The 16,554-nt window shown below is 42.0% G+C and overlaps 1 protein-coding gene across 3 annotated transcripts in view; it reads right to left on the reverse strand.

The window, feature by feature from the left end:
- The window catches only part of ZBTB40 (zinc finger and BTB domain containing 40), a 79,703-nt gene extending 64,235 nt beyond the window's left edge, over positions 1-15,468 (reverse strand). For 2 of the 3 annotated variants that reach the window (XM_055261452.2, XM_055261450.2), the window contains exon 1: positions 15,315-15,468. The gene's annotated coding sequence lies outside the window, so the exon portion shown is untranslated. The remainder of the gene's footprint in view (positions 1-15,314) is intronic. The other variant, XM_055261451.2, reaches the window with a different exon arrangement.
- Positions 15,469-16,554: the final 1,086 nt, after the last annotated feature.

The following is a 16,554-nucleotide window of genomic DNA, read 5'->3' on the forward strand; positions in this document are numbered from 1 at the left end:
AGACACGAGAATTTGCAGGGTGGGGAGAAGTATACTTTACTTGCACTGCTTGAATGTTTTACCAGAGTTACTTTACATACAAGTTGTATAATTCCAGATGAAAAAGAATGAGAAATCCATGATAGTAGCAGGAAAAAAAGTTAATGTTTATGCCTTTTAGAATCACTTCTAGGAATCTATCAGAAATAATTAATTAGATATGCAATGAAATATTTATGTACACTATATTCACAGCAATAGTATTAATGGTTAAAAAAAAAAAAACCTAGAGACAAACTTAAATATATGAGGTTTTAAAGTAAATATGGCATACAGCCATATTATGGAGTATTATGCAGCCATAAAATTAGGCTCTCTATATGACACTAAAAGAACATGTAATCCCCCCAATAAATAAATAAATCGAATTTCATCACATTTTTCAACATCTGTTTATCAAAGGACATCATCATGAAAGTAAAGAGACACTGCACAGAATGGGAACAAATATTTTCAAATCACATATCTGATAAAGGTCTAGTATTCAGGATACATATAGTGTACCAGAATCTAGTATCCAGAACTCTTACAACTCAACAATAAAAGGACAAATAAGCCAATTTTAAAATGGGCAAAGGATTTGAATACACATCTCTCCAAAGACAGGCAAAGTGGCCAGTAAGTACATGAACAGATGTTCATCATCAGTCATTAGTAAATGCAGATCAAAACTGTAGTGAGATATCACTTCACGTAACACTAGGATGGGTATAATAAAATAAAACAGAAAATACAAGTGTTGCTGAGAATATAGAGAAACTGGAACCCTCACGGAATTGCTGGTGGGAATGTAAGATGGTGCCGCCCCTGTGGAAAACAATCTGGCAGTTTCTCAAAGAGTTAAGCACAGAGACACCATATGACTCAGCAGTTCCACTCCTAGTATACATCTGGGAGAAATGAAAACATGGATCCACTCAAAAACTTATACATTAATGTTCACTGGAGCATTAAGCCTAATGGCCAAAAAATGCAAACAACCTAAATGTCCATCAACTTATGAATGGACAAACAAAATACTGTGTATGTAAACAATGGAATATTATTCATCCATAAAAAGGAGGTACTGACACATGCTACAACGTAGATGAATCTTGAAAACATTATGCTAAGTAAAAGCCAGTTTAGCCAGACATAAAAGGCCACATATTGCTGCATATGAGTCCATTCATATGAAATGTCCAGAATAAGCAAATCCATAGAGACAGAAAGTGGATTAGTGGTTACCAGACCCTTTGGGGAAGAGTAAATGGGGAGTGACTACTAACAGGTACGGGGGGGTTTCAGAGTGATAAAACACGTTCTGGAATTGGAAAGTGGTGATGGTTATGATGGTGGCAGCTGATCCAGTCGGCGTGCCATCATCCTGGCTGAAGCAAGGAGGCCTGGGCAGGGCTATATGTCCCACGGAGCAGGCAGGACCACTGCCCAAGTTGTGGCTGCAGATATGAGCCTCCTTGTGCTCTTGGGGGGCCAGAAGCAAGCAGGAGCCCCACCCCCCATGGGGCAGCTGAAACCCCCCAAACCATGGCTGCAGACTCAGGCATCCCTGCACTCTTGGGGGTCTGGGAAGGCCCGACCCTCACAGGCTCAGAAGCGCCTGCCCCCACTGTTTGGCTTCTCCCTGCTATCAGCACCCACTCCAATCTCTATCTGGGAGCAAAGTTGGGCAAAGCCCAAGCACCATGAACAACAGTAGGCAGACAGAGTCCCAGGTAGAAGGGTGCTGGTCCCAGTAAGGTCCCTTCTTCAGGCCAGGGAGGGGCCTGAAGGCTGGAGGCCTGGCTGCCAGCTCCACTGATCAGAGTGGGAACTGGTGCCTTTTCCAGGCCCGCCCATGGTTACTTGTGGGCCAATTGGCACATACTGCACTTCCTCCCCTCTGAGGCCCATAAAAGCCCCAGAGTCAGCCAGAGCTGAGCAGACATGAGATGACCAGCTGCAGAGAGGAGCTACCCTCTCTGCTGAGAACTTCAGAGACCTGCAGAGACCACCAAATGACCTGCCCGCAGAGAGGAGTTACCCTCTCCAGGGCCTCCTCTCTGATGAGAGCAGCAGATACCTAGTCAACCAGCAAGCAGAGAGGAGCTACCCTCTCCAGGGCCTCCTCTCTACTGAGAGCTGAACACTCAACAGACAACCTGCCTGCCTACAGAGGGGAACTAACCATCACGGGTCTCCTCTGAGCTGTTCTAACACTAAATAAAGCTCCTCTGCTTTATTCACCCTTCACTTGTCTGCAGACCTGGATGCAGGACAAGAGGTTGGGCAAAGGTGCCAACAGCCAACAGTGGTTTCCAGGAAGAAAATTGACACCCTAAAGATCCCATAACAGTTGCACAGATGTTTGAATTGTGCACTTTAAAATGGTAAATTGTATGGCATGCAAATTACATATAAATACTTTTTTGGGGGGGAAAAGGGCACTTGAAGGTTTTTAATGACATAGGAAAATGCTCTCGATATACTAAAAAGAAAACAACCAGCATGCAACTGAATACATGTACAATTCCAATTTGGTTTAAAAATATGTGTGCATGTGTATACACATTTGCACTTAAAAATATAGAAAATACAGAAAAATGCTAAGAGTATCCTAGATACTGTCATTATGGCAGACTTATTTTCTTCTTCATATGTTACAAAATTTTCTATAGTAAACATGCATAAACCTTATAACAGGAAATTTAAGAATAAAAACCCAGACAGGTGGGGCTGGCTTTAAAGCTAGTGTCATTTCCAACGTACCATTCATTCATTAAACATTTATTTAGCTCCTACTATGTACCAAACACAGATATAAGACATAATCTCTGCCTGAAAGGAATTGACATAAGTCTAGGGTAGGGTTTGAACCCAAATCAATGGACTGGACAGGGGAAGAAGAGTCCAGAAGCTCTTTAAATTACTGCACATGTCATGTTGCCCAACTACACACTTTCTGGGGGAGAGGGCCCATGGCTTTCATGAGCAATGTAGCTTAGTGGTTAAAGGCCAGAGCTGGAGCCAGACTACCTGGGTGCGAATCTTGAATGTTCAATTACAAAGTGTGTGATCCTGGGCAAATTACCTAACCTATTAGGAGCTCAGTTTCCTCATCTACAAAATGGGGATAGTAATAGTACCTTTCTCACCGGGCTGCTGGAAGATTAAATGAGTTACACCTAAAGCACTGGCACTATAGGCCAGGGACATAGCAAGTGCTCAATAATTAGCTGCTAGCTGCAATGATCATGATCATTGCCCCACCACTATCATCTCACAGATTGTCAAGGAGATAGAGACATGGAGAAGATTAAGGACCACTAGAAAGGTTGTTTCCAAAACTGGTAGGTAGCATCTGATTCTTGATGTGCCTATAATAAGCATTCTTTTCAATTAATTTCTTTTTCCAGATTCTCTCCATTTCTAATGAAACTTCTTTTGAGGTGTTCTACAAAATATAATGAGGCAAAATATCAAAATGTTCAGCATAACAAACTGCTTATGTCCTCTTATCTTCTGATTAATTCATAGAAACAAGCGATTTTCAAGACTGTTATAACAGAAGGAGGCTTTGAGAGATTTAGGTGCGTTCCAGGCCATGCTGCTCTGATCCAGTAGTTCATCCAAGATAACTCTTTACAGACCAAACTGCAAAATCTCCTGAGCAACACATGTATCTAATGAGTGGTTAGGGATTGTGACTGCATTATACTTAAGGCCAACTTTTCCATCCTGCAGTCAGGAGTCTCAACAAGCAATTACCACTCCAATGCTTTCAAATCCAATCTCTTAGGTATCAAAAAGACCCTTGGCTTTGTCACTGGTATTGATAGGCATTTTGCTCTGCCCTGAAAACATGGATGATACCTAAGTTTTCATCAACTTGATTAAAATACACTTTTCTTCATCAGGGAATAAATCTGGGTCACACATAAATACAGTACCAAATTCCAGAATTCACAGATACCCATCTAATGGAAAAATTAAGGGGCCCTGGCAACTAAAGAATAATACACCAGGCACTGTGATGCCAGCGGCTATGTGCTCTACAGTAAAGGTTTGCAGCGCAGGCTCTAGAGAGAACCAGGAGCATGAATCCCAGCTCTGCCCGTCTTACCAGCTAAATTTTAGTCAAGTTGCTTAACTCTCCTGGCCTCAGTTTTCTCATATGTAAAATGGGGATAATATTAGTGCTTATTTCATGAGGTAGTTGTATGAATGAGCTACTGCATGTAAATGAGTCAATACACATAAAGAGCAGTTCTGTAACATTGTTAACAGTCACTAAATGTTAGGTGTTACCACCTTTGGAAAAGGAAGCATAAAAATACACCTAGCAAAGTATTGGCTTTTTATCATTCTGCTTCATCACTTTCAAGTTACATATGTATCTTCTATATATGTCAAATGTCACATAATTTTTTTAAAAGAAAAGAATTCACAGACAACTACATTGCTCATTTCATACAGCTGGACTGGAATGAGACTAAGCCAGGAAAGAGAGAAAGTGGGGAGAGTCCGACTTCTCATAAAAAGAGGGCTGGGCTATAATCAGAGATTTCATACAAAACCTTAAACTCATTAAAAATTAGAAGATGCAAAGGACTTTGAAATCACCTGGCCCAATTCCCACATTTCATAGATGAGGAAACCACAGCCTTGAAATGTAAAGTGTTTTAAGATCTTCCAGTTAATTAATGACAGCAATGAGACTCTTCCTGTTACCTATGGCTTAGATATATATTCTAAGTGGGATGCAAAGAAGACGACATTTTGGAAAAGGGAAGAAGAATGCATTTGAGAGGTTAACAATAATAGCTAACATTTATCAAACATTTATTATATCTCACGTATTGTGCCAAGCACTTTACATTGGTGGCCTTAAATAATTTTTGCAAAACCAGTGAGACAGTTACTATTATTAACCCCACTTTCAACTGAGGAAGTGGAGGCTTAGATTAAATGACCTGCTCCAAATCACGAAGCCAGTGAGTGGTGGGGTCAGTCAGTGAACTCATGCTGTCTGACTCCACAGCCGAAACTTGGACCACTGCGTGATACTGCCCAAACTTTAAAATTTAAAAAGCAGTGAAGTTCTTAACCTTAGACTCTTTCTCCTACTTTTTTGATAACTTCTCTGTTCAGAGGCATTACAAGGATACCCTGTAAATGAAGTGGTTTTTAAATAAGAACAGATAATGGAGATGTAGAGCCTACTTATTCTGTGCAGGTGAGACACCGCACACACATTCCTCAACCCTCCCTGCCACTTCCTACTTGTTCAAGGCTGTGCACCTTGGTAACAGGGCAGCTGAAGGATGTGGGAGCCCATGTGGCCCCAGTGTGGCCCCAAGGCTGTGTCCCGGCCCTATCAGCGAACAAGATGTGTTTGTCAATCCAGCAGATTGTTACTGAGCTCAGCCAAATGCCCTTAACTGAGGCTTGGCACTACACAGAGAAGAAATTCAGCATAATCCCTGCCCTCAAGGAGCTTATGTCACAGCTGGGAAGAAGAGACCACTTTCAGCTTAAATCCTTCTTTTCTCACACTTTTGTAGTTAAGTACCAGAGCACTGAAGAGACTAGAGACCCCCAACTTCCAGCAATACTGTCCTATCACACTACTCAGATCACTCAGCCTTCAGTACCCCTCTGTGTACATTTCACAGATCAACTCCTTTCTCGTCTCCTTCTAGTGTTATAAGCTTTTTCTTTTGTCTTTGAAGAAGTGGGAATTATTTTCCTCTTTCTATTTCCCTCCATCACCAGGGAGTATGACAAGAGGGTTAACTTAAGGAGCTAACAAAAAAATGTAAAAGAGGATAACTTCTCTATTGCTGTTAATGTTGGGGAAAAGCCTATGGGATTCCATAGTATTTGCTCAAAAATGTTCAAAGGAATATACGGAAATTTCATCCTCAACATTTTACTGTCCAGAAAAAAAAAACAAAAAAACGGAACTCTAGGGACCAATTATTCTGCTGTCTTGGACTTTGACCTTAGCAAGTCTCCCTCTGGTTTTAACCTGAGGGAGTTTAACAACTGAGGAGAGCTGACAGCAGAGTACCAACTGAATGAGCAGCTTGTGTCTAGAGTGGTCAAACTGAATGACTTCAGGCCTTCAGAGCAACATTCAAAAGTAACAAGTACCACACCAAACTTATAAGCTAAATGATTAAGAGCAAGTTTCACTGTTATTTAATTTAAATGTATTGGTTCCTACTATGTTCATGACATCATACTAGGAGGTAAGTATTCAAAACAGTGGCAAGCCTTTGAAAACCAACCAATAGCAGATTGTAGTAATACAACTAGAGAAACAGAAGGCAGAGTGAGCAGAGCACATGAGAAGCAGTAAAGGGGGAAAGATGGGAGGGTTTACTGTCTGCAGTGAGTAGAGAAGGAAGTATCTGGGTGTGAATTCGTAGATGGGAAGACTACTATTAGAGTCTTCTACAATACTATACTAGTTTGAAGAGTGGCTCTTGACTCTCTCCTTTCCTTCTGCTCTTCCCTGGCCAGCTAGAGCCTAAAATTTGAAAAACAATTTTTAATAAGGAGCTATAAAGAGTTGGGTTCTAAATCTCACTTTAGCTTTGTAACCTTGAGTTACTTAACCTTTCAAAACCTGTTTTCTCAAGCGTAAAATGAAGTTAACAAGCATATGGGAGCTCATAATGCTACCCTCACTTTTATATTTGAAAGTTTTCTTAATTTTTAGAAACGGCAGTAATAATACCTATTGCTTAGTTGTGACGGTTACATGAAACAATACTGTAGAATACCTAGTACACTGCCTGGTATTTTGTATGTGTTCAATAAGTGGTAACTATTATTATCAACATGATGTGAAATGTCATATGATGTTAAGACACGAATTATTATATTTTAATATTATGAAAATTTAAAAGTTCACTAGAACTTTTAAAAAAGTTTTGGAGTGGAGGAAAGAGGAGAACCAAGTACTATGACCCAGCGAATCAATGGCTGCAGACTTAGAAATACAACAAGGATGACCTTTCCAAATAAGTCTGATGGGCTCTCACTCTTTCACCCACCTTCATTCTCCCCTCACTACTTTATTCATCCATTCAGCAAATATGTTCTGACTGAACTGTACGCAGGATACAGTGCTAAGAGGGGAGAGTGAGAAAGAGATGAAGGCGGACAAAAGAAGGAGATTTAGGGAACAATATAATAGGATGAGCTTTAAGGGGGAGGTATCTAGGAATCATTTGAAGTCATATGCAAAATGTTTGGAATATGTGGGTGTGTAGAACTTCTCTAAGATCTTCTGGAGGGATTCTAAACAGAATTATTATTTTTTAAATGTTAAGAATAAAGGTCTAATAAACTGAAAAAGAAGCATACAGATTTTATATAAGGAAAAACATGTAACACTCCTGAAAAATCACCAAAGTAGCTTTGAGCAAATGAAAAGACAGACCATAATCTTGGATAGAAGAGTCAATATTGTAAAGATGTTAGTTCTCCCTAAGCTAATTTATAAAATGTAACACAATCCTAATAAAAATACCATCAAGTCATCTCCTCTTGAAATCAGACAAATTGATTATTAAGTTCATATGCCAGAATAAACAAGCAAAAACAGCCAGGAAAACCCTGAAAAAGAGCAATATTTTAAAAATTGGCCCTTCCAGATGTTAAATGATAAAGCCTCTAAAATTAAGATTATTTAACTGCATATGAATTGGCAATCAAACCAGTGGAACAAAACAGAAAATCCAGTAAAGAAATCTAAATGCATACAAAGGCTTAGTGTTCAATAAAGACAGCATCTCAAATCAGTGAAGAAAAAAGTTTTGAATAAGTACTGTTATGACAACTGATTGGCCACTGGGATAAAGATAAAATCAGATCCTTCCCAAATACTAAGATAAATTTCAAATGGATCAGAGTCTTAAATGTTTTTTAAAAAGTGAAACCATAAGCCATACATGTACTAGAAGAAAATATAAATGGATGCTCCATAAATTGAGAGTGGGGCAAATATCCTAACTATGACTGCAAATCCAAAGCAATACACGGTAAGACGGAGAAACACGACTATATAAAGATATAAAACTTGGACAGAAATAAAACAATATATACAAAGTCAAGCATATGACAACTGGAAAAATATATTTGCAATCTGTATCACAGACACGATATATCCTTTATCTCATAAAAAGAAAAAACAAATTTAAGCTATACTGAAATATTATTTCTTACCTGACAGATTGGCAAAACCCCAGAACGTTAACAGCATACTTTGTTAGCAAGACAGGAGCAACAGAGAAGAGGGGTTTAGGTATGAAATAAAAACTTCCTGGTAAAAAGGAATTTAATTTTTAACAGCAATCCTTAAAGTTTAAAACAAATCATGGCCTGGCGCAATGGCTCACACTTGTAATCCCAGCACTTTGGGAGGCTGAGGCAAGTGGATTGCTTGAGGCCAGGAGTTCAAGACCAGCCTGGGCAACATGGTGAAACCCCATCTCTACCAAAAACTATAAAAATTTGCCAGTCTCCTAATCCATTCTCAAAATAAATTAATTTTTTAAAAAGTATTCAAGAAAAAGAGCCTGTTTATGAAGTTGGTGATACAACTACACAGAAGATAATTACATCAAGTGACTTTAAGACAATATCTGACTACACATCTCAAGTAGCATATATTCTAAGGAAAAAAGGAATAACAGAAAACCCAAACAGCATTCAGTAATATAAAGGTCAGTGTAGATAACGGCATTGCTACTGGCCTGGTTGATACCAGCAGCAGGGAAGTCCAGGGAGAGGACTTGAAGCCTTGGAATGTGGCCCACTGGCCCCAGAAAGGATGAAGTCCTGTGGCCACTGAGAGATTTCAACTGGTGCTCAATACAAGGTGAATTGTGGAAGGAGGGGCTGCTCAGAGGCTTGAGAGGACAGGCACAGCCACAGTTGGAGGGTAGCACTTGCTGGACCATCCAAGGGCAGGCAAGCCATCCAAGAGTTTTAAAGCAAGGGAATCACATATTCCAATCTGTGCTTTATAAAGACCACTGGTAACAGTGTACCAAATAGATTGGAGAGGAATGAAGCTGAAGGCCGCTGACCAACTAGAAGGCTGTTTCATAATCCAGGACAAGAGATTATAGCAGCTCTAACCAAAGGAAGAGAAAGGGTAGAAGAAATCAACAGTCTTGTAGCCTAACTAAATATGTGCTGAAAGAGAAGATCATGGCACCATTCCCAGATTTCTGCCTTTGGCAACTCTGTGCTGCCATCCACTGAGGCTAAGAACCAGGGAGAAGTATCAGGTGGAAGAAAGATGGCAAATTCACTGCTGCCAATGCCCTGGAGACCATCTTCTGGAGCTAATGGGGACAAGGAGCAAAAGGAGTCAAGAAGGAAAACTCAGGAAGACTCAATGGTCAGGTCCCAGTCCCAGAAAGCTGAGAAATAGGACGAAATTAGCAGGTTAGATTACCTCTTACAGTATTTTTTTCAAAATAAGAAATAGAATCACCTACTGTTCACCTTTGTTTTTACGCTAAAAATAACCCCACTATAGCTAACACTAGCTAACAAATATTAACCAACAAATAACCAATATTTGGAGCCTCAAAAGCTATTATTTACAGTTATGATCCTTTGTTTCTAATTTCCTCATCCTTCTTGGCCCCTTTCTTGCATAAAGCATCCTCTACTGTTTGGTCCTTTTCCAGAACCACACTAGTGCCTGCAGCAGAGGTCGCTCATGCAAACGCCTCCAGGGGTCAGACAGACAGAAAATCTCTAATGTTTAAATGGAAGTAACTACTTTTTAAACACTCTATGAGCCAAACTCTGGCCTATAGGAGTTTTCTACTGAGGTCCCAGTTTTACAGAATATCCTAAGATAAAGATATTTCCCTGTTTTTGTTTCCCTTTGGGTACTAATAAAACCAGAAATTACATTTATGAATTGACTTCTTCAGAGGTCCGAGTATTAGTTAAATTCTGAGATAGGTTTTGTCTCAATATAGAAGCTCTTTCTTTTCACAGACATAAAGAGAGGGGACTCTTCCGGACAAATGCAGGGAAACAGCCTATCTTTCTTTAATCGTCTGCTTCCTCAAGTCTATCCCCTCCCCTCTTCTTCTTTCCTTTAAAAAAAAAAAAAAATACAGACGGTCTCAACTGGAATGCAGTGGTCTGATCATAGCTCACTGCAGCCTCAACTCCTGGGCTTGCATAAGTGATCCTCCTGCCTCAGCCTCCCAAAGGTCTGGGATCACAGGTATGAGCCACTGTGCCCAGCCTTCTTTCCTTTTTAACCCAACCTTCGTTAAGTCTGAGGAACTGACTCCATCTGGGAAGAAGCTGATGCCTAGAAACAAAGTCGTGGGCTGCCACTACCTCTTCCTTTCCTCTATCAGTAGAAACAGTTATGATATCTGCCAACGAGGTTGCCTAGACAATAGGTCCACATCTCGCCAGTCTCATGTAAATTAACAACCATCTCTAAGGCATTTATGAAGTTCAGGGGGCAGATACCTATGTTACACAAACATTCGACTATGCTTGACCACTTTAGACAGAAAACAAAGCCTGAAAAAACTTAAAATCTGAGGTTAAGGTTACAGAGCAGTGAAACAGTACCTGGTTTCAGGGGAGATTCTCATCACGCCTTCAGTTAGGTGGTGTTACATGTGATGTTTCATTGTTGGCTCTGCACCTTTTAAAGGGTCAAGGGTCTTTCTGAGATCAGATTAAAGTAACTGGCTCTCTCCCCAGAAAAAATGACAGTCACACAAATTTGCAGGCAACTTCAAAGGATTCATGGGTCTCTTGAAATTCAACCATTTGCCCTGAGATTAACAATCTCTGACTTACATGGATCAGTATAATACATTTATGTGAGGAAATGAAATACATGGCATCATAATTTTGAGAATTTGGAGTTAAATAACAACATTAGGGAAATGTAAGGAAAGCTGGCTTTCTTTCCTTATCCTTCTCTCTCTTGAGGGCTGCCAGAGTCTCAAAACTGCATGCTCTCTGCAAATGAAATACTGCACTCTCTGCTAGACTTACAGAAAGTGACAATCTCATCTCTCAATTTAAATGCCCTTAATATTTAATTCTTTCCTCTATGTGGTTAGTAGCTTGCTTTCTCCACGTTATCCAGATGATGGCTTTGGAAGGCAGACTATTGGAGATCCAGAAAACCATATATCCCAATTCAATTTCCTTGTGAAAATCAAAGAGCTCACTCTGCTGAAGAGTTGAAAGAGGCTGAGGGGTCACTGCCTTCCCTCAGGGTGCTGGTTCAGGCAGTACTCGAGAAGGGTAATGTAAATACTCAGTATGAGGCAACAGGGCATACCAATTTGTTTTTCAATCTATTTTATTTCAGTTCAAGGCATCATTGCAGACAGATAGTCCAAGAAAACAAGCCACACTTGGGTTATACTCAGTCTTCCTCAATCTCCAAAAGCAGGTGAGTGTTGCCAAAGTGTGGCTCATTTTCTGGGGCTGCCTGTCTGCAATGATGCTTTGAACTGAAATAAAATAGATTGAAAAACAAATTGGTATGCCCTGGCTCTTCTTGCAGTTTCATATTATCCTTCAAAGCTAGTGTTGGCACCTGCTCTTTATTGGAACCCAAAAGACACAAATCACAGAGTAAAACTGCAATACTTTAGATGCAAAGGTCCCACCCAAACCTAAAATAGCAATTTAATTCAGGGCTTGTTGTTTAACATTGCATTAAATGACACTCTCTGTCCAGTTCTTTGCTCCGTTTGCAGGGCTGGAATGTGTCTTCTGATGACATACGCAATATGGTTACTGGGGAGATTTTAAAGCGAAACCTGCCATGCTGTTCTTCTTACATAGTTCCCTTCATTTATTATTGCTTCCAATTTCTTACGTTTATGAACCCGAACATTATCCTATTTTTACTTATTCAAAAAGCCTGCCATTTGCTTCAAAGCATTCAATACTGTTTTAGGGTATGTGACATTATTTTGAAAACTTTTGGAGGAAACTTGAAATCATGCGCAAACAAATTTTTAAATCGCCACCAACTAAAAGTCTAACATTTGTTTAGAATGCCTTAAGAGAATACACGCACCTTCGATGGAGGAACACAAGTAGTCTCCAACTTAAAAGACTAGAATGCTGAAAAGTGTTCTGCATAGACAGCTGTACAATTTGGCTTTAAAAAAATTAGATGCCATTTGGAAAAGTTCCTCTCCAAGCAGAAACACTAAGAAAAAACAAGATCTGCTCCCCTCTTTCTGGAGATAAAAAGTAGAGGGCTTCTATTTTTAATTGGATTCCCCCATTCTTAATTTTGTCTGTAACGTATTTCTGGATTTCTGTTATTAGCACTTTATAAAGTTTCCACTTGGAGCTAAATTTGGTTAGTTATTCAGCAACATGTGTAACAACAACAAAAAGAAAATACCATACCTATGAATACAGTTTCTCTTATTTAATCTGCACAACCCTTTGAGGAGGCACCACTATCCACATTTTCCAGATCAGATAACTAATCTGTAACTTACCCTTGGACATGCAGTTCTCTCAGTAGTAGGTGGGTTCAGGGCCAGGGACTGAGCACAGGAGTGAACCACAGCACAGTGATTCCCTTTGAGTTCTCCAACATCTCAAGTTTTTACCCACCTTAGTCTCTGAACCTGCTGAAAAGTTCTTCCTCCCAGCTTCGTCTCTCCCTTTCCCCTTCTTGCTAGACTGGTTCCTTGTCACTCAACAAGTTTCAGCTTAAACTACCTTTCTTAAGAGAGGCTTTCCCTGACCATCCAGATAAAAAAGTGAGTCTCCCAGGTTAGTGTCTCTCTCTGCGCGGTTTTATTTCCTTTAGAGCAGTTGCCACAATTTGGAATAACTTTGTTATTTCTTTACTGTCTTGACACTAGGCTTTAGCTTCCAGAACAGAGCCCCAGGTTCATGTTGCTCACCCTGGTAATCACAGGACCTAAACAGTGCTGCTTGGTTCATGGAGACACTAAAATATTTGTTCGAGGCCGGGCGCAGTGGCTCACGCCTATAATCCCAGCACTTTGGGAGGCCGAGGCGGGCAGATCATTTGAGGTCAAGAGTTCAAGACCAGCCTGAACAACATGGTGAAACTCCGTCTCTACTAAAAATACAAAAAAAATTAACCGGGTGTGGTGGCATATGCCTGTAGTCTCAGCTATTCAGGAGGTTGAGGCAGGAGAATCACCTGAACCCGGGAGGCGGAGGTTGCAGTGAGCCGAGATTGCGCCACTGCACTCCAGCCTGGGCAACAGAGCGAGACTCCACCCTAAACTAAACTAAACTAAAAACTAAACTAAACTAAACTAAACTAAACACTAAACTAAACTAAAATAAAAATTTGTTCAATGAATGACCTGGATTTGTTTACTTAGTATTTACCTGCAAACACCAGGTTGTGGGTACTGGATAGCAGCTGAGGATACAACAGTAAGGTGTGGTCCCTGCCCCTAAGGACCTCCTAAGCTAGTAGGAAAGACAATAAACAGATGGAACAATACAGGGTGGCGAGTGTGATCAGATTAGCTTCGGCTCTCAGCTGAATGCATTAGCTATGTAACCTCGAACATCTCTCTGCCGTCTCTATGCGTAAAATGGTAATATTAATACTACTTATGTCATAGTATTCGTGTGAGGATTAAATGATAGTCTTTGTAAATAAAGCACTTAGTACAGTACCTGGCACAAAATAATCACCCAATAAATAGCAACTAATAACTTTATTATGATGATACTATTACAGCTGTATTTGAAATTATATTTGTCTACCTGTATACCACTTGTCCAAGCCCTATATAGAATTTAAATTCCATGGAAGGGCAGAAATCGTGTTTGTCTTGTTCGCCACTGTATTTCCAGGAATTTGAAACATCTCTGGTACACAGTAAGTGTTCAACAAACACTAAATGATTAATGAATGCAACCGTACATGCATGGGGTGTTCTGAAACCATTTGTTAAATCACTGATGAATAGCTAAGTTTGGAGACTACTGACATAGAAGAAAAGTGTTTATATTAGAAAGGAGGGGCAGAAGTTTGATGATTTAGCTAAGTAGAAAAAAATTTCACTTTGAGATTGTAATTAAATCTCCATTAACCATACAAAGATCTGGGTACAATTCCGGAGAAGAACAAACAATTCCAGGTAGAAAAGACTTGAAAGAATAAAATCCAAAGCAGTTTGACTGGTGCCATCAGGCAGGGGGCTCCCAGGGACAGGCTCAACTTGGTAGCCCTATAACCTAGTACACCTATAAATATCTTAACCACTCAGAACCAATTTCTTCCTCTTTTGTAAAATGGAAATACCATACTTACTTATAAAGCGTTGTCATAAAGTAGAACAACACTTGTATGAATATAAATAAAGCATCTGGTTCATTGTAGCACTGGCTGCATGGTATCAACGCTATTCAAAGCAGGAGAAACTGAATAGTCAGTAAGACCAGAAGGGAAGCCAGAGTGTTCTGTCAACTAAAGTGCTCTCGGTGCATCGAGCAGTTTTAACTCGTTTCCCACTCCAGGAGAAGGGACGACAGGAATAGCTGGATGACAACACTGATCCAATCTACTTGTGTTTAGGGCAGGGGTCAGTAGACGTTTGCTGTAAGGGACCAGACAGAAGTATTTTTGGCTTTGTGAGCCAGCCGACCAAAGCCAAGCAACGGCTGCGCAACTACTCAGCTCTGCCCTCTTGGCAGGAAAGCAGCCATAGACAATACATCAACAATGAACAGGGCCGTGTTCCAATAAAACTTCATTTATGGACTTGATTTCATAGAACTTTCGCAAATTACATGAAACATTCTTCCCCCCAACCATTTGAAAATGTAAACAAAGACCGAGAGGGGAAGAGAGAAGAGGGGCATGGATTAGGCCCAAGGCCATAGTCCGCTGACGCCCGGCGAAGGGACCTGAAAGGAGGGGGAGTGAGACAGCGACAAGAGGCCTCCGGACGGGCCGAGAGGGAGGTGCGGGGCGACAGCAGGCCCCAGGCGGTGTCAGGTCGGGCCTGGCGCCCTGAGTGGGTCCCCGCGGTCTCTCCCCTCCGCAATCTACAGCAGAGCCGGCGCTAGGGGTGCGGACCGCCCCTGGAGGGGGCACGTCCGGGGTGTAGGTTAAGCGGCCGTGATTCGGCCGAGTCCCGCGGAGTTCGCCACGCGGAAGGGTTTGTATACACCCCTCATTTAGGGCGCACCCGGGCCTCCGCTGCAAAAAGGGTCTCCACGCGGAGTCCCAGACCCGTTTCTATGGTTACCTGTTCAGCACCGATTCAAACTGCCGTTCTTTATTGACAGCGCCATAGAGGACACGAACATTCCTGCCCGAAGGGAACAATAAAGCTTTCGCCATTCAACAGCGCCGGAGACGCCAGAGGGCGGCCATCTTGAGGCCGGCGCGCAATGGGTATCAGAGGGGAGGGGGCGGCCCGACCTGCCCCGCGCGCCGCGGTCACGTGCTGGGGGCGGGGCCTGTGTCACGCGCTCGCTCTCCACCAATGCTAGGACGGCGGGGCTGGCCGGTTGCTAGGCTCTTCTCTGACCTCTGACCTTGGCCACTCCCTCCTTCCCTTCCCGCACTTCCTAAGTAAAGTTTTTTTCTTTTTTTTTTTGAGATGGGAGTTTCGCTCTTGTTTCCCAGGCTGGAGTGTAGTGGCGCGATCTCGCCTCACTGCAGCCTCCGCCTCCCAGGTTCAAGCGATTCTCCTGCCTCAGCCTCCCGAGTAGCTGGGGTTACAGGCGCGCGCCACCACGCCCGGCTAATTTTTTTTTCTCTTCTACTTTAAATAGAGACGGGATGTCACCATGTTGGCCAGGCTGGTCTCGAACTCCTAAGCTCAGATGATCCATCTGCCTCGGCCTCCCAAAGTGCTGGGATTACAGGCGTGAGCCGTGCCCGGCCCTAAGGAAAGTTCTAATGGAGCTCCGCCGTCTCTCGCTCGGGCAGCTCTAGGGTTAGGATTTTGTTTCAAACGATGGCAAGGAAGTGAACACAAAAGACTTCATTTTTCCAAAACAACACATCCACGTGCGAGGCGGAGAGGCGACCTGAGCCGCGTCCCCAGCCCGCACTCTTTGTGGGAGAGGCTTGGCGCTGGTGGGGCGCGGTGGGCTGAAGGCATCCTGGAGGCATCTTGGTCCTGCCTCTCACACCTCCCAATTTTGGGATTTAGGGGCTTTGGGATTTAGTCCTAGCTTTTCTTTTGCTCATTTTCCTTCTCACACACTATGCGTTCCCCGTTGAAGCGTCCGCTTGCCACCCTTCCTTACACAAACATTTAAATCAGATCCAGCAGTATCAAACTGAGTCACCTCCGCGCTGGCCCACTGAACACAGACACCCTGTCACTGGCATGCTGCCACTTTTTCTGTCCCTGACAGTTACGCGACCAAATCCAGCCATCTTAGTGCAATGTCCAGCTTCCTCTGTGGTTGTAGCTGTTCCATCTGCAATGTCAATATTCAGTCGTTCCGAGAGCTGTCTCTGGCAGACTGACT

Source organism: Symphalangus syndactylus, chromosome 22 (assembly GCF_028878055.3).
Source record: "Symphalangus syndactylus isolate Jambi chromosome 22, NHGRI_mSymSyn1-v2.1_pri, whole genome shotgun sequence".
Taxonomy (NCBI): Eukaryota; Metazoa; Chordata; class Mammalia; order Primates; family Hylobatidae; genus Symphalangus; species Symphalangus syndactylus.